This window comes from Benincasa hispida, chromosome 3 (assembly GCF_009727055.1).
Source record: "Benincasa hispida cultivar B227 chromosome 3, ASM972705v1, whole genome shotgun sequence".
NCBI lineage: Eukaryota > Viridiplantae > Streptophyta > Magnoliopsida > Cucurbitales > Cucurbitaceae > Benincasa > Benincasa hispida.
Genome location: NC_052351.1, coordinates 23,700,169 through 23,724,511, shown reverse-complemented (window position 1 = coordinate 23,724,511; position 24,343 = coordinate 23,700,169). Strand labels below are relative to the sequence as shown.

At 39.1% G+C, this 24,343-nt stretch overlaps 1 pseudogene; it reads left to right on the top strand.

Moving 5' to 3' along the window:
* The first annotated feature begins 9,783 nt into the window (after nt 1–9,783).
* Nucleotides 9,784–13,166, top strand: LOC120072541 (annotated as a pseudogene).
* Nucleotides 13,167–24,343: the final 11,177 nt, after the last annotated feature.

The window sequence follows — 24,343 nt, the reverse complement described above, 5'->3', positions numbered from 1 at the left end:
ACGATCATTGTGTCTGTCGCCTAGGCGATCGTTCTAAACAATGGGAGCTTAGCGATCGTGTTGTCTGTCGTCTGGGCGATCGTGCTAAGCGATAGAGACTTAGCAATCGTTGTGTCTGCCGTCTAGGTGATCGTTCTAAACGATGGGAGCTTAACGATTGTTGTGTCGGTCGTCTAGGCGATTTTGCTAAGTGATAAAAGCTCAGCGATCGTTGGGCTTGTCGTCTGGGCGAAATTGCTAAGCGATGGGAGGTTAGCGATCGTTGTGTCTGTCACCTAGGCGTTCGTGGAAAACGATAGGGATGCAAATGGGAAGTTGTTCTCATTGAACTTCACATGTCTACTGGTATATATTCGGCCCGATGGACTTAGGCATCTATATCCCTTGTGGTGTAAGTTGGGACCAATGTACACGCATTTCTTTGAGTGTAGTTGAAATTTCTGACTGTGGTATGGACTTAGATAGAGAAAGCAAGCACATCCGAATCTCCTGAGATTGAAGAAATCAATACTAGAGCCAAACATTACATTGTTGGGTGAATTACCTTGCAGCACGCTTATAAGCATTCCATTGATAAGATAAGTTGTTGTTNGTCTCAGTGATCGTGGGGTCTTTTGTTTGGGTGCTTTTGCTAAGCGATGGAAGCTTAGCAATCGTTGTGTCTGTCGCCTGGGCGATCGTTCTAAACAATGGGAGCTTAGCAATCGTGGTGTCTGTCATCTGGGCGATCGTGCTAAGCGATGGAGACTTAGCGATCATTGTGTCTGTCGCCTGGGCGATCGTTTTAAATGATGGAAGCTTAGCGATCGTTGTGTTCGTCGTCTGGGCGATTGTAACACTGAGTTTATGTTGTCTAAATAAGCATGTGGACAAATATGGATAATGATGAATGTGAATCATACAAGCTCATGTGCCATAAACTTGATGACTTAGAAAGATGGAGATGAAGTTTGGTTGCTGTGTTATGCTTATTGACACTTTATGCGATACTACTTCTAGATGTATACGTTATTAATGAAATGCTTGTAATATGCTATGCGTTGTCACAAGTTTCCTTGCGCTGAAACCAAGTATAATTCCAACACAAGTTTCTCGAAGTGATCCGAGGTCAAACACAGGGATTGTTGTCATTATTGTGTTACATTTGTGATATATGCGACCGGTTTCTACAATTAATAAAGATTGTGTTGTACAGAAAATTAAATTGCAATAAAGTAAAATTGTGCAGATAAACTAAAGTTGCGTTAATAAAATAAAGTGCGATAAACCTAAGCTAATGTGATGCAAGATACAAGATACATGATATACATGATGTTGAGCTCGAGACTGACTGTGAAGTTTATACAAAAGATCGTGGTATGCGATGGCAAGTCTTTATGGATGAATTAGAAAGAGAAAGAGTAAATAGTAAAAACAACGCAAGTTTGTTAATTGCGTCAAAGATACAACTAAGGTTCCGCTTTCCCTTGGCGTACACTTCTCGGTGATCGGTCGTGTTCCCATATGTCTATGGTGAAATAGAGATGAATGTGGTGAACGCAAGGTTGCTTCCATCTCTGGAAGTACTTCTCGCTTTAGTGAGCGCATTCTTCCAACCCTCTCTCGATAGGCGGAATGACATCTTCACTTCTGCTCTCACAGGTGAAGATGTCGTCTAGCATGCTTTGACTAAACTTAATTATTTCCTTAACCCAATTAATTCATTTGCTCATTTATTGCTAATTATCCAAGGGATTACGAAAACATCGTGGAGAAAGTGAAATATGGATGAACGAAAATAGGCAAAGAGATGGAGATGAAAATGATCATAACATTTAATTATAGAATTAAGCGTCTGATACATGGTATGAATGATAAACTAAAAAGATTAATACAATTGATGATAAAGAGATAGAAACAAATATAGAAGAGTGTTAACGTCTTGACATAGATCTGGACAGTAGTTTAGCTTGCCAATGTGTGGAGTGGATGAAGAGAAGAGCTTCCCTTTCAGGCTTGCTCATTCAGTAGAAGTGACCTTTGTATAGAGCTTCAATGGTGGGGATCGAAAGGATTCTTGCTCTGAGACTCACCTCTCGGCCTTGTCTCTTAATTTTTCCTGGATCTACTCTGATTAGTCGCTCAACTAGTCTCTCTCTCAGATTAGTATATACACTTTTCTCTGTATTCAAGCATAATTTCTCAGTGAAATGGCCGGAGCTATTTATAGGCTAAGCTTTGACTCTCTGCATCATGGTCCCTATTGTATTGTTAAGGTAGTTTCGGAAATGGTGGAGTGAATATTCCTTCTGTTATGTAATCAATCCCTTCATAAATGCACAACGATCAGCTGTACACGCGTCAGAATCCTCCAAAATTGCGTTGCTTTTTACATCTTCGATCGTTTGCCCGCATGTAGTGTTTTTTTTTATTACCGCATGCAGTTGAGATTGCGTTGACCCTTAGCTCTTGATCGATTGTCGCATGCGCCGTCATTGCATTCATCGTCCATTCATTTTTGAATGACTAGTGCAATGCGATGTAGATATGTTGTTCAGTTTATCTCGAGCCATGAACGCATGCAGTGACTTGATTCCCTGCAAAACAAACTTGGAATATTCTTTTCTACCATCGCAATGGTGTCAGTGGGTGTATTGACAACAATTTATAATTCTCGCATTTCTTAGCTAATTTCCATACAATTGACGCAACTTTCCTTTCTTTTGGCCTCAATATCTAAATAAAACAATATAAATAACTTGTATTTCTATAAGGGATCTTACTAAGCGATGAGAGCTTAGCGATCATTGGGTCTTGTTCGGATTGGTGTCCTAATTCTCTTGGAGTCTCATTGTTTTGTGAAGATACACATTGTTCAATGAATAAAATAAATGTTATTTAATTCTGACATTTACTCATATCCAATAAACAAAGCTCCTTGGTTATCTTATGTGAACTTAAGCACGTATATGTGATATACAAGTGGATCATGCCTAAAGTGATAACCTAAATTGGTTTGTAGTATAAGAATTAATGTGGGATACTTAATCCTTGTGACACTACGGATACGGCCCGCTTTGTAGAGGTTTGCAAGTGTCGTAAACTGCTACAGATGGATGATCCTGACCATTCGTGTGGAGATGTGGAGTAGGGGTGTCCTATATAAAGAGTTTGTATAAGACCTGGACCACGAGATGCCTAGACTCTGTATATAACGTTGTTGATACTAGAGACTTGCATCTCACCTAAACGACCATAGGTGGCACGACCTCAATTTTGAGTGTTTTGTGAACTCCTGCCTTTGAGGGCAGTCCTTTGATTAGTATGGGTGAGATTGGCCAGATTGTCAACTCAACATGCCTACCTTTTTGGGGATTTGTCTAATATGGGAGTTGGGAACTCAATCCATAATAAGGAATTCACTTCTTTCCTAAAGCAGGGATAAGTAGAGAGATTGCTTCCTTAAGGGCTGATTCCGGGGCTTGAACATAGTGGCCACAGCTTCTTTTTGGAAGAGAAGACTCAGTCATAGTAGGACTATGATTTATGTTCATTAGAGGGATCAGTGGTACTTAAGGAGACAGATGTAACTATAGGGGCATAACGGCTATTGGCCCAGCTGTACTTACGAGCGATCTGTGAAGGGTTGCCACACTGCTGATTGGTTAAGATGAACACATAATATATATGTAGTGAAGAGAGTTTAGCTGTAAGGAGTGCTTGGCAGTTAACGGATGGTGGATCCCGTGACTAAAGTGTTTAGTTAGTTATTCACATACCATTTGAGCTTTGAATCTATGGTCCATGAGGTCCCCTTGGTAGCTTGGATTCATGTTGAAGGATCAAGTTCTTGGTGTTGATTTGAAATATTCAAATTGACAAGAGGTATTTTGATTATATTTGATATAATCGGTATGATGTATGATATACATCTAGTGAAGGATTAATGTAAATGAGATTTACATTAAGTACCATGGAGTAGGAAAAAAAACTATGGTTTATATGTTTCATGAAATGAAATATTAAAACTATAGGTTATAAATATAATATGATAAGTTGGTTATTATTTATAATAATATTAATTATTAGATAATTAAAAATTTTTCTTTTAAATAACTAAATGTAGTGGGTAGTTATTGATCATGGTAACCGTGAGTTTAAAAGGAAATCGGTTTCTTTTTTTGGAAAAGAAGGTTTTTACAAAAGTTTGAAAAGAATTTGAGTTTTCTCTCAGGTGAAAAGAAACTCAGGAAGTCATCAAGTAAATACAGATTTACTAAACGACGCTGGGCGAGCTAAACGATCATGCAGGTGCTAGCTAAACGATCGTGCAGTGTTTACTAAACGATCGCATAGCTTTGCTAAACGATCGTCGACCTAAGGTAAACGATCGTGTAGAATCGACCGAGCTAAACGATCACATAGATTTTGCTAGACGATCGCATAGCTTTATCTAAACGATTGGGCATCGACCTATACGATAGATCTCCGACTTCTCCCACTTGCCTAGTCGTGTACACGATCTGTCTTTCCTCTGTTCATTTGCCTCACTCCAAGTCTGAACAGAGCCCACCTTCTGGATTCTTTCACCAAGAATACCAAGGTCCCCTTGTTGGTGGTGTCAGACTCAACTCGACATCGTCGAGGTTTTCTGGAGGCCGTTCGTGGTGCTTTGAAGCAGTTCATTCGTGGTGTTGTAGAGGAGTTCATGTTGCGAAGGAGATCGTAACCAAGGAGATCGTTGAGGACGAGCGCGAAGTGTTCGTGCGGTGTTCGTTGTGGTGTTGCGGTCGTATAGATCGAGTGCTCGTGGTTGTGGTTGTTTGATCAGAGTCATGCATCGGAGTGTGGAGACGTTTCCACCGTTGTTATTACAGTTTCTCCCTCTGTACATTTGTTGTTCATGCATTAATTTCACTGTAAATTATATAACCGCTTGTTTGGAAGTCGACTATAAATATATGTTGATTCATGATTGTAATTTAGAATAGTCTTGCTTCCGCTGTTCACCGAAATCATCGTTCCAATTTCCTTCAGGTCTGTTGTGTGGGCAATCTTGCTAAGCGATGGGAGCTCAACGATCGTTGGGACTATCGTCTGGGTGATCTTGCTAAGTGATGGGAGCTTAGCGATCGTTGTGTCTGTCGCTTGGGCGATCGTGGTAAACGATGGAGATGAAAATGGGAAGTCGTTCTCATTGAACTTCACATGTCTACTGGTATAAACTCGGCCCGATGGACTTAGGCATCTATATCCCTTGTGGTGTGAGTTGGGACCAATGTATATGCTTTTCTCTGAGTGTAGTTGAAATTTGTCACTATAGTATGGTCTTAGATATGGAAAGCAAGCATATCTGAATGTCCTAAGATTGAAGAAATCAATGTTAGAGCCAAACATTAAATTGACGGGTGATTTAATCAATGGCAGCATGGTTGTAGGCATGCCATTGATTAGATAAGCTGCTGTGGAGAATGCCTCCCATCTAAAGGACAGAGGCATATACGCTTGTGCAAGCAGCGTGAGTACAGTTTCGACTATATGCCGATGTTTGCGCTCAGCTCGACCATTTTATGCAGAGGTGCATGGGCACGATTTTATGATTAAGATGCCTTTTGATTCACAAAGGCGATGAATTCTATCATACTCTTTGCCATTGTCCGACTAGAGCATTTTAATTCCTGACTTGAATTGAGTATTAATAAGTTGTGTAAAGTGATTGAAGGCAGACAGTGTATCACTCTTTTGTCTCATGGGATATATCCATACATATCTACTGTGGTCATCCAAGAATTGTATATAGTACCGATACCCGTTAGTAGAGTCGATTGGGGCTGGTCTCCATACATCAGTGTGTATTAGTTCAAACTTGTTTGATGCTCGAGAATTAGAATTTGGAAATGGTAGAGCACTTGCTTTTCCTAATTGACATGAGTAACAAAATTCATTTCCTTCATTAGATTTGAAAGGTAAATTACATTCTTTAATGATATAGTCTAACGTCTTAGTCGACGGATGTCCTAATCTTTTGTGCCAGGTAGCTCTTGACTCAACTACATTTATCCTAATTCTTGATAGAACAAGTGCAGTCGGGTGATTATTTTTGTATTGAGCAGGTCCTCCTCTCTTTGTATTGTCTTTTAGTACTTCAGCTCCTTTTAGTCGTATAGTCCTTTGTCAAGCTCCCTTTTCAGTAGTGTTTTACCCGTAGCCTTATCCTTGATGACACAACAATTAGTGTGAAATTCAACAACCACAACATTTTCATGAGCTAGCTTGGATATATTAATCAAATTCTTTGCAATGTTAGGCACACATAGTACATCATTTAGTATAACTTATTTCGTCCATCAAACAAGTAAGATTTACTAGTGAGAGATATGTAGTTTATCACCATTACTTACAATAACCAGTCCATTACCTCCATATTCATTCAGATTGTTGATGTTGTAATCGAGTGTAACATGATTTGTAGCTCCACTATCGATATACCAGCTAGGATCAACTATTGTTTTCGATGTGGCCATGAAGGGGTTGGAAGTCTGTGAGGTCATGAATACGGCTGCAGCATTGTTGTTGGGGCCAATCGACCCATGATTACTTCTGCCTTGTCCAGTGTTCTGAGAATATTCTTTATCAAATCGATGTTAGCATACGAAGGCTGAGTGACCGTATTTTCCATAGACTTGACAGGTTGGTCGATTCGAGTTATTGTTTCGTCCTCTTCCACATCTGCGACCTCCATTTTGTCCATTGAAGGGATTGTGGTTTGGATTGTTCCCTTTAGAGTTGTTTCCTTGTTGCCGATTTCCATTAAACGAGGGTTTAAACTGCGACTTTTATCCATTTGTGTGCCTGTTGAAAGCTGTATTGACAAAAGGATTCTGGGCAAAGGAGCTATGCATTTTGATAGAGTTTTGATGTTCTAAGCGTTTTTCATATGAAAGAAGTTTAGATTGCATATCTAACCAAGAAATACCTGGTTTGCCTTGTATTCCCACACTACCGACTTGTACTCTTCATCAAGGCCAAGAAGAACTTGTGAGATCAATGCTCTGGTTAAAACAGGGCTTCCTGTTTGAGCAAGGTTATCGGAGTGTAGCTTCATCAACTTCAAATACTCACTCATCTTCTGCCTTCTTTTTCATGTCTGCTAGAATACTTGTCATAGGTAGTCTTCTTCAGCTCGGGATTGAACTCCAAACAACTCTTGGATGGCATCCTGCAATTCTTTCGCATTCTCATACCTCATTAGTTGGACGACAACGTCTGGAACCATCGAGTTGTACAACCATCCTAGCAGAAGTTGATCGATGGCCAACCATGCTTCATATTGAGGATTCAGGCACATTCTACTGATGAGCTTACTCTGTCATCACTGATCACTTGGGAGCTGGAGGTTGCTTCGGAGGTTGTCTGGACGAACATTGGAGGACAGAGGATCTACCACGAAAGATATCCTTTGAGTTTGTAACTTCGTAGGATAGGTAGTGCGAGTGTCTTTCACGACATGAAGTTGTCGCGTTCTAGCTTTGTGGTGGTGAGCTAGTTGAGCAGTTGATTCTGAAGGAAATCGGATTCCCGATTTCCATGAGTAGCGGAAGAAAGAAAATTCCAAATCACAATCATGAATGAACAATACATTTACAGTCGACATTAAACAAGCGGTTATACAATTCATACAGAAATTACAACATGAATAACTACAAATGCACAAAGGGAAAAACTATACGAACATTGGCAGATGCGTCTCCACGCTCCTTTGTGCATGACCGCTCGAACAACATCAACTTCGAATGCTCGATCAAAACACAACAATGAACATAGCACGAATACTTCATGCTCGTCCTCAATGATTGCCTCGATCACGAACTCCTCAGCAACACGAATGACTTCCACAGCACCACGAACAGCCTCCACATAACCTCGATGGTGTCGAGTTGAGTATGACACCACCAACAAGGCTACCTTAGTATTCTCGGTGTGAGAATCTAAAGGGTGGGATCTGTTTGGAATTGTATGAGGCAGACGAAGAAGGAAACACCAATCGTGTACTCAACTGGGCAAGTGGGAGATGGCGGAGACCTATCATATAGGTCGATGCCCAATCGTTTAGGTAAAGCTATGTGATCGTCTACCAAAAGCTATGCAATCGTTTAGCTCGGTCTGTCGCTTACAGACATTATACAATCGTTTACTTTGGACAAACAATCATCTAGCAAAACTATGCGATCATTTAGTAAATACTGCATGATCATTTAGCTCACCACTGCACGATCGTTTAGCTTGCCCATCGTCGTTTAGTAAATCGACATTTACTTGACGACTCTGTGAGATCCCTTTTTTTTTTTAACGCTAGAAAGAAAACTCAAAAAACTTTTTAAGAAAACTTTTCAGCGTTTGTAAATCAATCTTTTGAAAATAGGAAAACCATTTTCCTTTTAAACTCACGATTACCATGAATCCAATAACCATCTACTCACATGGTTATTAAAGAAAAATAATTAATTATCCAATAATTAATATTATTATAAATATAAATGACAACCAACTTATCATACTATATTTATAACCTATAGTTTTAATATTTCATCTCATGAAACATATAAACCATAGTTCTTTTTCTATTCCATGGTATTTAATGTAAACCTCATTTACATCAATCCTCCAGTAGCTGTCTCTCATACATCATACCGATTATATCATATATAATCAAAATACCTCTTGTCAATTTGAACATTTTAAATCAACACCAAGAATTGATCCTCAACTGAATCTATTGAGCTACCAAGGGGGCCTTATAGACCTATAGCTCGAACAGTACGTGAATAATTGACTAAACTCTTTAGTCACCACCACCATCCGTTAACTGCCAGGCACTCCACTAAAGATCGACAGCTGAACTCTCCTTACTACAAATATATTATTTGTCCATCTTAACCAATCAGCAGTGCGACAACTCTTTATAGATCGCTCGTAAGTACAATCGGGCCAATAACCGTTATGCCCCTATAGTTACATCTGTCTCCTTAAGTACCACTGATCCCTTTAATGAACATAAGTCATAGTCCTACTATGACTGAGTCTTTTCTTCCAAAGAGAAGTTGTGGCCACTATGTTCAAGCCCCGGAATCAGCCCTTAAGAGAGCAATCTCTCTACTTATCCCTGCTTTGGGAAAGGAGTGAATTCCATCTTGTGGATTAAGTTCCTAGCTCCCAAATCAGACAAGTCCCCATAAAGGTAGGCATGTTGAGTTGGCAATCTGGCCACTCTCACCCATACTAATCAAATGACCGCCCTCAAAGGCAGGAGTACCCAAAACACTCAAGATTGATGTCGTGTCACCTAAGGTCCTTTAGGTGAGATGCAAGTCTCTAGTATCAATGGTGTTATATACAGAGTCTCTTTGTATAGGACACCTCCGCTCGCACGTCTCCACGTGAATGGTTAATATCTACTATCTGTAGTAGTTTAAAGCACTTGCAAACGACTACAAAGCGGGTCGTATCCGTATTGTCACTAGGATCAGGTATCCCACCTTAATCCTTATACTACATACCTATTTAGGTTATCATTTAAGGCATGATCCACTTGTATATCACATATATATGCTTAAGTTCACATTAGATAACCAAGGAGCTTTGTTTATTGGATATGAGTAAATGCCAGAATTAAATAACACTTATTTTATTCATTAAACAATGTGTATCTTTACAAAACAACGAGACTTCAGGAGAATTAGGACACCAATCCCAACAGATTCAGCGGTGGTGTATTGAATTTCATAAGTTCGGTGGAGGAGGAACATCCGCGAGTGTGGCGTTGGGTATGGGACTCTGATACCAAGTTGAAGAATGAAGATATTGGATTTGGAGGAATGCCTCTTTTCTTCTATTCAGTATGTTTGGTATAAACAGCCTTCAACTTTATATACACAGTGTCCTTCAATGTGGGCACACAATAATACAAAAGGAATAAAAGAATAAGTGGAGCTGGAAAAATTCTAACTAGTTTACAAAATAGGTGACTCATGTTTTGGTTATTCTTCCACCTTTTCTTTTCCTTTTCTGTCATTATTTGCCTCCCTATCACTCCTAGACTACGGCTTTCTTTCTCACCATTTGCAAGACATGGGCGAGCAACAGCAAACAAACGTTCCCCTTTTGCAACATTCTACTTCCACATTACAACCCCATCATCAAGATCTTGTAACACGCCTCTGTATCGAATCCAAGAAATTATGGTATATCGTCGGCCTTCAATTTTCAGCCGGATTAGCACCTACTCCACCCTAGTTATCTCCCAAGCTTTCGCAGGACATATAAATGACCTTGATCTTGCTGCCTTTTCCATCGCCGTTACCGTCATCATCGGATTCGACATGGGTCTTCTGGTATACCCACCACTTTGTTTTCACCGACTCCTCTGTTTTTCTACAAATTACCTACCCATCACTCTTTTTTCACGGCCTCTTCTGTTTATCTAATCTGATTTTTGTATTTCAATTCAGCTGGGGATGGCAAGCGCTTTGGAGACGCTATGTGGGCAGGCGCATGGAGCGAGGAAATACTACATGTTGGGAGTGTATTTGCAGCACTCCTGGATTGTTCTCTTCCTATGCTGTGTTTTGTTGTTTGCCTATTTTCTTATTTGCGTCTCCATTTCTGAAGCTGATTGGAGAGCCTGATGATTTGGCAGAGCTGGCTGGTCTTTTGTCCGTGTGGATGCTTCCTGTTCACTTCAGCTTCGCGTTTTGCTTCCCAATGCAGAGATTCTTGCAGAGCCAATTGAAGGTCGGGGTGATTATGTGGTCGGCAGCGGCGGCGCTTGTGGCGCATCTGGTGGGTAGTTGGGTGCTTGTGGTTCAACTGAAGATGGGTGTGGTGGGAATTGCGGTGGCTTGCAATATTTCTTGGTGTGTTATGGCAATTGTTCAGATGGGTTACACTGTGTGCGGCGGTTGTCCGCTCACTTGGACTGGCTTTTCCGTTGACGCCTTTTCTGGTCTCTGGGAGTTTGTTAAGCTCTCTGCCGCTTCAGGCGTCATGCTATGGTCTCTTCCCCTCTCTCTCTCTCTATAAATCAACCCAAAAGAAAAGCAACTTTTAAATAAATAATATTTGACTCTCTTTCTATAACCATTTGATTTGTTTTTTTTTTTTTTTTTAAATTAAATTTATAAATATTACTTTCAGTTGTTAATATTTGATTGTGTTGATTTATTATCTATTTTTTCCGGTTGTTTTCTAAATTTGATTAGATATTTAAATGTTTACCCAACAAAGATAAAAATCACCATTAAAAAAATTTAAGATATTTTTAAATATATAAAAATGAGTCAACTTATTTATAAATATAATAAAATATAACTATCTAGATATTGGCACACATTAATAAATGTTTATCACTAATAGACAATCACATTTTATTATATTTAAAAATATTTTTTTTACAATTTTATCATTTAAAACAATTATCCAAAAATTTATAAGATAATAAGATAGTTTATCTAAGAATAAAAATAAAAATAAATTGTCTTGATTTGATACCCACCTGTTATTTTATTTTTAGTTTTTGAAAATTAAACTTATAAATATTAACTCCTCCTAATGTTTTCTTTATTTTATTATATCTAATTTCTAGGAATGTTTTCAAATTTTAAGCCTAAAGGTTTAGACTATAAAAGAGGTAGGTTCTATGAAAATTGTTGTACAAAAATAAGTCAGAATACATTCTAGCTTAAATGGTTATCAAAAGTGCTTTTGTCCAAACAAACCTCAATTTTAATTGAATTTTTAATTTCTAATAAACTTAAAAACAAATTGTTTTGATAAAGCAGAAAATAATCCGATCGTTAAGTTCAACATTATCATTATTTATGATTAGTTTTTGTGATATTTCTTTATATATTGTTAACATGAAATTTGGATTTGTAAATTAATGATAAATTTTCAGTCTGGAAGATTGGTATTACAAAATGCTAATAGTGATCACTGGAAACATGAAGAATGCCGAGATTATGGTGGATGCTTTATCAATCTGGTTATCTTTCTATAACTATTTTCTCTCCAAATTTTCTTCATAATATATGACCAATTAATAATGTTATCATATATATATATATAAAACTTGAAATTTGTGGTAATTATATTGTGATTGCAGCATGAGCATCAACGGATGGAAAATGATGATTCCTTTGGGATTCTTTGTGGGTGTAGGGTAATATTTGTTATTAATTAAAAATACAAAATCATATTCCTTGAGAAATTATGAGATATACAAAACTAATTTAATTTGAAACATCGAAAACAGAGTCAGAGTGGCGAATGAGCTCGGAGCAGGCAATGGAAAAGGAGCTAAGTTTGCAACAATTGTATCATCGTCAACATCATTAATAATTGGGCTTGTTTTTTGTTGTTTAATTGTGATCTTTCACAATAGCTTTGGTCGTATTTTCTCTTCTAGTGCCATCGTTCTTCAAGAAGTGGATAAACTCACTATTCTTTTGGCCTTCACTATTCTCTTCAACAGTATTCAACCTGTCTCTCTGGTATGTCAAAATAATAATCATATTAAAAATTATGTGTAGTTATTTTATTTTATTTTATTTTTTTAATTTTTTATCTCTTTATGGATCATTGAATTATGTGAAAAAGTACACTAGCTACATAAATTCATACCACCTAATTAAATATATTTAATTTACTCGCTATATGTACGTAGGGGTAGCAGTTGGGTCAGGATGGCAATCTGACGTGGCTTACATAAATTTGGGTTGTTATTATATCATTGGGTTGCCTCTTGGGATTTTGATGCAATGGTTTACTGACCTTGGAGTTGGAGTTAAGGTATGCATTGTTTTTTCTTTTTCTTTTTTCTATTTTGAGTTAAAATCTACATTTACGTGCAATTATAGATTCGTATGTGTAAAATTTATACTTGTATATTATACATATTCAAGGGAATTTGGATAGGAATGATATTTAGAGGAACAGGAATTCAGACTTTGATATTGCTGGTCATTACTATTCGATGTGATTGGGAAGAAGAGGTATGAAATATAGGTTTTATAAGACTTTATTTGATTAAATTTGAACATGTTTATGGATGGACGGGTAATGTACAGGCTAAAAAAGCGAGCTTACGAGTGGAGAGATGAACAAATGAGAAGTTTGAGTCAGAAGAATGAATATTATCATTGTTCAATTTATTGAAAGCAATACCGACAATGGTATATTGCAATAATTGTTGGCTTGACTTTTAAAGGTATATTTTGGATCTACTATCAAATTGTCTAATCATAAAATATCCTAAATTATTTTAATTCTTTTGTGAGTGAATGTGATGGAGCATGATGCACTCAAGTATTGCTCTATTTAAGTTAGAATGGTAATTAGAATGACTTATTTCTCTTTATTTTTTAGGATTTTATTTTTTTTTGGGTTTCCAAATATATATATATATATATATATATTCATGGAAGCAAAAATTCCTATTTTTTTTTTTTTTTTGGAAAATGGAAGCATAATGTTTTTACATTTTTTTAGGAATTTCCTCATTAATAGTTTTTAAAAAATTTTCAAGTAAATAGTTAATTCACTATCCCAAATCTCCATTTGAGAAATTCTCAAAAGGTTGGGATGGGTAAAAAATATATAATACTTCACTTAGTTTAATTTTCTATTAAAAAAAATTAGATAAAACTCTATTTGTAATTTTCTTTGTCCGTGAACTTGGCTTGATCTCAAATTGGACGCATCTAACACATGTACATGTCAATCTTAGAAGGAAAGTGTGTTCACGGAAAGAAATTAATTTTTTTTGGAAGTATATATGTGCTAGCTGGAAATTTTTTAATAAAACTATGAATCTTTTGCATTGTATTGTTTCCTTTGCTAAAAATTTGAAGATGTTGTGATTGAAAGAACCCCACCCGTTTTGGCAATAATTGAACTCAAAGTGTTAGATCAAATGACAATTACATTCCTCCATTGATTAAACTAGGGTTATAAATGGGTTTTTATCCTAAAATTTAATTAACCTATGAACCTAAAATTCGGTTGAGGGCTAGTATTCGGCAGCAATTTTGTGCAATTCGGTTAGACAATAATGGAAAGAAAACTATGGCAAAATTAAACTTTAAACTCTAATTAATTTGTTTCCAATATACCCTAATACCACGTCGTGTGCCATCCACTCCATCCCCAACTTCAAAGTTCAATCATCTATCACTTTCCCATTACGGTCATCGTCTCCGTTCCGGTTAACAACACCAACCGCCACAAATTTCGATGAGAAATATTCCCCCGCGGCGAGCTTGACCCTTCAAATGGGGCAGGTAGCGCAAGAGACCAACCAGGCATCGATGCAAGCGGGATGAAAAATGTGACTACATTTAGGCAACAGAAGCAGCGTTTCGTAGTCTTGGAATTTGGCCAAGCAAACCACACATTCCAACGACCACCTTCTATAACATTCCGATTTATTTTGTAATTAAGCTTTAATTTACATTGATCTACTTGCATAAATCGAAATCTAAGATTTTTATATTTAGTTAAGTTAAAATATTATTTAATTATTTAAAATTAATTAAGTTTTATTTTGGGTCTGGAGATTTGATTATTTATGGAGTTAATTCTTGTTGGAAGATTTAAAATATATTTTGGAAAAAGATGAGGGATTTGGAATTTAAAAGGGAAAAGGATAGAGGGTTCATTATTATTTATTGGCATAAATAGGAGAAAAAAAGAGAAAAATAAAAGAAAAGTGAAGCCCCTGATCTCCTTGCCTCACTCGCCAAAAACCCTAACTCCAGCCGCCGCGAAGTTCAGCGCCTCCCGCCGCCGCGAGCTTCGACACGTCCGTCATTTGGAGCACACGCGCACCTCTCCCCTCACCAGCAGTTCGTGCCACTGCTCGCCCCGCCGCGTCGTCTGCCAGATCTAAGGTCACCGCTCGACGCCTGTCGTCGCCTGCTGCCATGGATTGTTGTGTTATGCCAGAATTTTGGAGTTCAAAGGGTAATTTCCTAGTAGATTTTGACAATGAGTTTTAGATATCTTGGATGCCCATTAAGTTTTCATATCGTTTGGTTGACGTTCAGTGCAATCAGGGTTTGGATTGAAGATTGGTCATTCGAGTTGTCCAGCATTATAAGGATTGATTTTTGGAGGATTTTGATAAGTTATGGTGTTTTATGAGTTTTCTAGAAAGATCCTGATTACCCATTTAGTTCGGCTTGAATTCATTATTACCCATAATGTTTTGGATGCGTGGTCGCTAAATTAAATTTGGTATTGTATGTTTTAGGATTGATTCAAGTTTTCCAAAGGTTTTAAGGAAGATTAATTTCATGGACTAATATTTGTGACCAAATTTGAGGTAAATTGTACTATTACCGGTGCCTTCGTGTCCGGCCTAGATTAAATTTACAAAAATAATTAATGGACTTTAGAAGCTTGATTTTGTCTTTGTGATGTACTTGTTGCATGACAGTTATGAGTATTATGAGCATGTTTGAACTTCCATGTTATGATATGATCTGTGTGGTGGAAACAGTACTAAAATTATGTATGTGATGAATGATTAGACCAATAAGGTAGTTTACCGTCTCGCCTTAGAGGACCAACAGGTTATTTTCATATTTGACGGTGTGTCTTCGGGCCTCTAGACATGCGTGAATCAATAGGTTCACGTTCATGTTATTTTTCCAACAGTGTGCCTTCGGGTTGCTAGACATCCGTGGATCACTTACTGATTATACTCCACCTTTATCTTTATATATTTTTCAGATAAGGGCAAGGATACTCGGGCGACTGACAAGAGGAATCCATGACAGTGCCAAAGGAACTAAAAATGCTTCCGCATTGAACCTTTATGTCTTCCCATGTTTTTTTTTTTCTATTATTCTTTTTATTTATTTCCTGTTAAGGGGTACTAATGACGAGAAATTAGATGTCAATTACTCAACAACTAAAATTTCGTGGATGCAATATGCGATGCATGTTCTTAATGTATACGTTGTGGTAATGCGTTGGAATGACTTTGCGTTAACAAATGTATGCGATGACCATGCGTCCTGTCACAAGTTTTCTTGCGCTCACGCCAAGTATAACGCAAACGCAAGTTTCTTGGGTGATCCGAGGTCAAACACAGGGACTTGTAGCGAGATGTATGCAATAATGTGCATGCGGTGGTTGAATAAAAGAATGGATGAGGGGTTTCTATGCTAACACTACTCCTACTCCTAAGTAACAGACAACGCAATGAAAATATGATGAGAGGTAGAGACATGAAAACTATTTACAGGAAGTAAATGGATGGAAAAATAGATAAAATGTGGGGATGTCTTCATTGCAACCCTTAAGAGTGATCGCAAGGGCAACCTTAGTCAACACAAGCTATGTTGTCATGCTACACACTTGAGCCTACTTCTAGGACGTATGTGATGTATATGTGAAAGTTCCGAGAAGCCTATGCCAGCCTAAACCCCTATAACCCGCACACGGGCTTTCACCGCATGAGCGTGATGGCCGCATATCACCACCATACTACTTCCTGGATGCATGCAATATCCTATCCGTAGTGTGCACGCTGTGTGATGGCAAATGGAGCTTATTCCTAAGTCTCCATTCTTGCTTATGCAAACCTAATCTGGCTCTTCCGAGCATCGATTCTAACCTAGCTCTCTTGAGTCTTAGGTTCTTTCTTTAGACTCTCTCCCCAGTAGCTCTAAAGGTGCAATGGACGCATACATAAGACAAGGTAACCAAATAAACTTAGCGAATGTAAGATTATTCCTATCTCTAGTGAATACTTGTTTATATTGCTTAATGCGACCAACCACTTACCCTCCCGAGCAGTTAGTTGTTGCTGACTCTACTTATGGGCAAGCGTGCTACAGCTTCACACTAAGCAAATAAGGTTTTCTCACACACTCATGTAACACACACCTTTCGGTGGTTTGTTACATCATATCTCTAATCCACATGACTAAGTATGCGATACTCTAGCAATGATGCAATAAAAGTTAAGGATGCTAAGTAAACAAAGATGGAGATGGAATCGAAGGAAACACAGAGATGCATTGAACACAATGTATTAATTCCTTAATCACAAAATGTAATACAATACAATATAAGAAAAGAAGAGAAAATAGAATGACCACTTGGAAGCAATGTCTTGCTTCTAGCAGATGTGCGTCAAGGCTGCCGGTGGTGCCATGGATGGGCGGTGAAGCTGGCTCTCCCAAGATCTAGCTCTGGTCGAAGGCTCCGATCGTCACTCGGAATGGAGGAAGGAGATAAAGAACTCTTAAGCTTTCTTCTCATGCATTTGTCTGGATCACAACAATCTGCCCTAAGGCGAAAAACCCTGGATATTTTGAAATTCTGCTCATCGGCTACTTTATATAAAGCCTGGATTGCCGACAACATTAATGGACTACTTTGATTCTAACATTCGCGGCGCGTTAGTCCTTTCTAAATCTCTACTGATAACGGCGAGGTAGGTGAGACGTCAACATCATCTTTTGATTTTCCCGAGGTAGATGCATTGATGCGTTCATTCCACCAACCTTGCATTGATCCCTCTATTATGTGTTATCATGTAGCCATAATCATGTAGTGACCGCATTCGCTTAATACCGCAACTCTACACGATGGCTGCAATCCTTTGACGAGCGCAACGCCCATGCGATGGACGCATGCGGCTGATTACCGCAACACCCATGTGTTGATTAAATGTGTTCGCCTTTGTGATAGAGAGTTTCTTTACATGCGGTCGTCTATGCGGTGGTCCGGCTTCTACGTTTGCGTCCACTTCCAGCATTAGCTATAAACATGGAACATTGAATGCATAATAACGCATAATAATGGGTTAGCCGAGATTCATCATGCTGAACGATGCAAGCTCATTTTCTCGTGAATTCCTAACATAATTGCCGTATATTTTGCTTAACAACCCTCATAATTCTAAATAAAAGGCCTAAGATGACATGCATTTCTGCATGTCATCAGGTACCCCAGGTCAAATGATTTGAAATATTGAGTTAAAGTCAAAATAGTTTCTTTATACACTTAAGCAGTCCAAAATCCTATTATTTTATTTTATTTTTTCCTCAATGTGAACATTTATGCATGCATGTAGTAATGATCTCCCTTTTTAGTTGTCCTAAGAGGTCGGGTTGTTACAGTTGGTATCAGAGCCTGTGTTTTGGGTTATATAGACTGACTTACTATGTAAGTCCAGGTTGTTCCTTTTGGCCTATAACGGATCTTTGTCATTGCCAGGTATGTCCCTTATGAAAATTATCTAGGATAATATGCACCCGAATATGTAGCATTTATGATTGCATTTGATGTGTTTTACTGGTAAGGAAAGTAGTTAAGGGTTGGTTGCGAAAAATTGTCAAGAAATGGTACGTGTTAGGGGAAGAGACAGTCATAGCGTTACCAGAAGGGGGAAGCATTCTTGAAGAGTAGAATCCGATCGTTCAGGATCAAGATCTTCATGATGAGGGTCCACAAATTCAAGATTCACAAGCTCAGGACCCTTTAGTACCAGAGGATTCCTTACCGTCTAGAGACCGCTCAGGGTCAGGGTGGTAGCGAACCCAGACATGAAGTCGAGCCCAGCACATGGCCACGCCACCACAGATGCATACCACCTCAGTCGTTCCACCAGAGTTTACCGATTGGGCAACCGCTATTGGGGAAGCAATCACATCAATTGTGTTGAGTAAGGTGAAGGATATGCTGGATGAATAAATGGCCCAATTTGCCCAGTCCCAAAAGATACCACCACCGCAAGTTCAGATACTACAACTCCACACTCAAAACATGACTCAAAATTAAAGCACGTCGAACCTTTCGGTGGAGGCCAAACATTTGCGAGATTTCAGAAAGTACAACCCCAACACCTTTAATGGGTGTTAAAGGACCCAACCAATGCAGAATTATGGATATCCACGATTGAAACAGTTTTTCGTTATATGAAATGCCCAAAAGATTATAAAGTGCAATGTGTCATTTTCATGCTCATTGACAAAGCACAAATTTGGTGGCATTCGGTAGAAAGGATGTTGGATGTAGGGGGAACCGGTGACATGGGAGTAGTTCAAGAAGTGCTTTTACGCAAAGTACTTCTCTGCCAACTTGAGGTACAATAAGCAGGAGTTCTTGGAGCTGAAGTAGGGACACTGGTCAGTGGAAGAGTATGACCAAGATATGAAGGCCTTTTACTTTCCCATTTTGCCCCGAAGTTGGTTACTACGGAAGATATGAAGGCAGAAAGGTTCGTTCAAGGCCTAAAGGACAGTATATGAGGTATCGTGTGAGTCATCAAAACAACCACTCATGTTGAGGCACTTCGTTTGCCAGCTGAGGTGGACCCACAGTTGAGGACAAGCATTCACAGGCATTTGGGGCGGGACCTTCCTCAGGTCAGAAAAGGAAGGCAGATCAGAAGGCTTTTTCAAGCCTCGCCCCCATCAGAAAATTCAAAGCTCAGACAGACCACTTCGACACTTTAAGCAACAGGCTGCAAAGGCGGGTATGGTAAAAAGAAATCGGCCAGTGTGTAGCTCGTGTGGAAGACGTCACTGGGGATAATGTTTGGCAGGCATCGGGGTCTATTTTCATTGCAAATAGGAGGGGCACTCGATGGTAGATGCCATAATAGAAACAGGTCCGGTTATGGGAACCAGTCTGTAGGCTATGAACAGAGGAGTTCGATTATACTTCAGCATCAACAAGGTCCCTCAACCACCTGGCAGGAGGTTGAGAAAGCAGACATTGTTGTGACAAGTACGTTCCCAATCTTGGGACAATTTGCATTGGTATTGTTTGATTCTGGTTCATCCCATTCATTTATATCATCAATATTTGTTAAGTATTCCATGTTAGAATTAGAGTCCTTGTGCTATGTGTTATTAATATCCTCTCCATCTGGAGAAAATATGTTAGCAAAGGAGAACATAAAAGCATGTCAGATTGAAGTAGTGAGTCGTACACTAGATGTGACTTTAATAGTCTTGGACATGCGGGGTTTTGATGTGATTTTGGGCATGGATTGGCTAACTGCTAATCATGCCAGTATAGACTTCTTTCGCAAGGAGGTGATTTTTAACCCTACCACGGGAGCCAGCTTTAAATTTAAAGAGGCAGGGACCGTGGTCCTGCCTAAAGTAATTTTCGCCATGAAAGCCCAAAGGTTGCTTAACTGGGGTATCCGAAGTATCTTGGCTAGTGTTGTTGACACTAGAGAGCCTGAGGTTTCCTTGACTTCAGAGCTAGTAGTACAAGACTATCCGAATGTCTTTCTAGAGGATCTCCCAAGTCTGCCGCCGCATCGAGAGATAGACTTTGCTAGCGAATTGGAGCCAGGCACAACTCCTATCTCGAAAGCTCCATACAGAATGGCTCCAATAGAAGTGAAGGAGCTTAAGGTTTAGTTGCAAGAGTTTTTGGATAAGGGTTTCATCCACCCTAGTGTGTCACCGTGGGGTGCGCTGGTGCTTTTTGTGAAAAACAAAGATGGGTCATGGCGTCTTTGCATTGACTATAGGGAATTAAATAAGGTGACTATCAAAAATAAGTATCCGCTTCCTAGGATTGACGACTTGTTTGACCAGTTATAGGGAGCTATAGTGTTTTCTAAGATTGATCTTCGGTCGGGATATCATCAGTTGAGGATAAAGGATAGTGATATTCCTAAGACAACTTTTTGTTCGAGGTATGGGCATTATGAGTTCATCGTGATGTCATTTGGGTTGACGAATGCTCCTGCAGTATTTATGTTTCTGATGAATAGAGTGTTCAAGGAATTTCTTAACACATTTGTGATAGTCTTCATAAATGACATTTTGGTTTATTCCAAGACAAAGACGGAACACGAGGAGAATTTACGAAAGGTTCAAGAGACCTTGAGGGCACAAAGGTTATATGCTAATTTTTCCAACTGTGAGTTTTGGTTAAGGCAGATCTCCTTTCTAGGGCATGTGGTGTCCAAGGAAGGTGTATCTATTGAACCCCGCAAAGACTGAGGCAGTCACGAGTTGGCCTTGTCCAACCATAGTTGGAGAGGTGCGCAGTTTCTTGGGGTTGGTGGGATACTATCGTCGTTTTGTGAAGGAATTTTCCCGCATAGCCACCCTTCTGACCCAGTTGATCAGAAAAGAAGTTTCCCTTATTTGGAGTAAGGTTTGTGAAGATAGATTCTAGGATCTCAAGCAAAGGTTGGTCATTGCCCCAATTCTCACCGTACCGGATGGAACAGGTGGTTTTGTTATTTAGAGTGACGCCTCTAAGAGAGGTTTGGGGTGCGTATTGATGCAGCAAGGTAAGTTAGTTGCTTATGCCTCTTGTCAGTTAAAGAACCATGAACGAAACTATCCCACACATGATTTGGAATTGGCAGCCGTGGTTTTTGCATTAAAGATCTGGTGGCACTACTTGTATGACGAAAAGATACAGATTTTCACCAACCACAAGAGTTTAAAATACTTCTTCACTCAGAAGGAGTTAAACATGTGACAACATAGGTGGTTGGAGCTAGTGAAGGACTATGATTGTGAGATTCTCTACCATCCACGGAAGGTAAATATAGTGACGGATGCTCTAAGTAGGTATGTAGCCTATTCAGTAGCTCTTATCACTAGACAAACTCGGTTATGTAAGGACTTGGAGCGGGCCGAAATAGCAGTGGTGGTAGGGGAGGTCTCCGCGCATTGGCACAGTTATCAGTACAATCGAGTTTGAGATAGAGAATCATTGATGCTCAACGAAGTACACTCAACTTTCGGTGACCATTAATCGGTGCATCAGAGCAGGAGATTTAATGACCGCCTATCATTACAATCATTGGAGAGCAAGGCTGCTTTACTTTGGGTTCTATAAATACGGAAGGCCACCGAGGTTAACATGTTAGACCATATACAAGATAGAGAGTCGTTAGTCTATTCATATTCATACTTATACTTAGAAAACGGAGACGAGCTAAGAGAAGAAGCCGAGAGATCATTCCCGGGCAACTCAAAAGACTGTCAGGAAGCGCAACAAAAAGAGAGAGGGCTAACACTTGCAAAAGCAAGGATATTCATCTGGACAGAATTGGAGTGAAAAGGACAGTGTAAAAGGTCACGGGAAGCAAGACATTACTACCGGGCTTCTTATCTCTACATTCCATTATTATTATGTATTCTGCATTTTATTTATAGAAAATGGAAATCTCATATCAACTTATGTTCATCTCTCTATATTTCGCATGAGTAGCCAAATTTCCAAATGGGTTGAGAAGTACTTAGCTAGCATGACCAAAGATTTACACTTTATGTGATCATCTTCTCTTATGTATACATCATTCACCCTTTAGAGATACTTGAGACAGTAGTCTCAAGAAAGAATCTAGACTTGAGAGAGTCAGATTAGAATCTAGGCTTTAGAGAGTCAGATTAGAACCGCATAAGCAAGAGATAGAAACTTAGACATAAGTTTTATTGCTATTAACGTATTGCATGCACCCTAGAAATAGGATATGATAGTATGCGGTCACCTTGTGTATGTGTGCATCATTTATCATCGCATAGACAAGAATAGAGGCTTAGACATAAGTCTATTGACATTTTCATATACATTGCATGCGTCCTAGAAATAGGAATTATGACATTTGCATTGATAGATGACATCCTGTTGTTTGTGTGTAGCATGATCGCATAATTTGTACGCAATCTTATGAAGTATTAGCTAAACCCCTTCTCAACCCGTTCATCGCATACTTGTTGTAATTCTCGATTTCATCAACTCTTTACTCGAACTTCGTCAAATAGGAAATATTCTTAAACAAAACACCATCCAACTTATTTGTTTTTGCCACCGCAAGGGAATCAAATTTATTGTCACATATTTACTCAGTAGTCCCTATGTTCGACCCTGGACTTACCAGAAAACCTAGTGAGGCTTATACTTGGGTCTTATTAGGAAAATTGCATCTGCAACGTATAACATATCACCGCAACTCATATCATAATCGCATCACATTTACAACGCATCAAGTTTTTGGTACCGTTGTCGGGGACTACGACAATACATATTGCGCTGACAATAAACCTTTTGATTTTCTTTGCAGCTTTAGACTTCTATGCACTGCCATTCCTTTGTTAATGGAAGAAACAGGTGTCGCATGAGCGAAGGACACGTTCTTGAGCCCAACTACGACCTAGAGATCGAAAGAACGTTCCAAAGAAAATAGAGAAACAACCGCCGACAACAACAAGAAAGAACTCCAAGAATGGCGGAATAACTGAAAGAAAGAGCCGCAAACGCAAACAACATCATGGCAAACCCCATTCTCATGGCGAACAACCGCAATAGACCCATCTGAGACTATGCGTCATCTAACCTATATGATTTCTCCCCAGGAATCATGAGGCCAGCTTTAGACAGATAAAGGTTTGAAATGAAGCCGATTATGTTACAGATGATCCAGACAGTTGGACAGTTTGGTGGAAGGCGTGGCGAGGATCCGCACGCCCATCTCTGATGATTTATTGAAATCTGTAACACTATTATGTTCCCAAATATCTTAGTTGAAGAAGTTCGATTAACGTTGTTCCCATTTTCATTATGCGATCAAGCAAGGAAATGGGCTTATTCTCTCGAATTAGGGGAGATAATGTCGTGGGAACAAGTTGTAGAGAAGTTCATGAAGAAATACTTTCCTCCTACAGAGAATATAAGAAGGAGGAAGTTAATCACGAATTTGAACCGGAAATTGACGAATCGCTCAACGACGCCTGTGCGAGGTTTAACAGATTGGTACGAGACTGTCCGCACAACAGATTACCAGACTATCTCCAGATGGATATATTTTATCACGGTTTGAACCCTGCATCGTAGACAGATGCTAATGCGGCAGCAGCTGGTGGTTTGCTTAATAAAACTTATGATGAGGTAAAAAATATCCTTGATTGCATTTCGAAGAATCACGAAGATTGGCGCGAAAGCGATCAACGACTAAAAATTCGAGAAGGTGACACAAACAATGGGGCCATCGCATCTCTACAAATACAAATGAATGCAATGATTAATCTGTTACAGGGCATCGCAATCAACAACCCTGGGCCGCAAAGAGGGCAGGTCAACGCAATTGATTAGACGAGCACGAGTTGTGCCACTTGTGGAGAATCACATCCCGTGGAAGAATGTCCGAGGAACCTGCAGTCAGTATGCTTCGTAAAGAACAATCCTTTCTCTAACACATATAACCTCGGATGGAGAAATCACCCCAATCGCTTGGAAAAATACCGAACAACAAAATTATCAACCTATGGTGCAAAAAGAAGGGCCACCAAGATTTTTTCAGCGAACG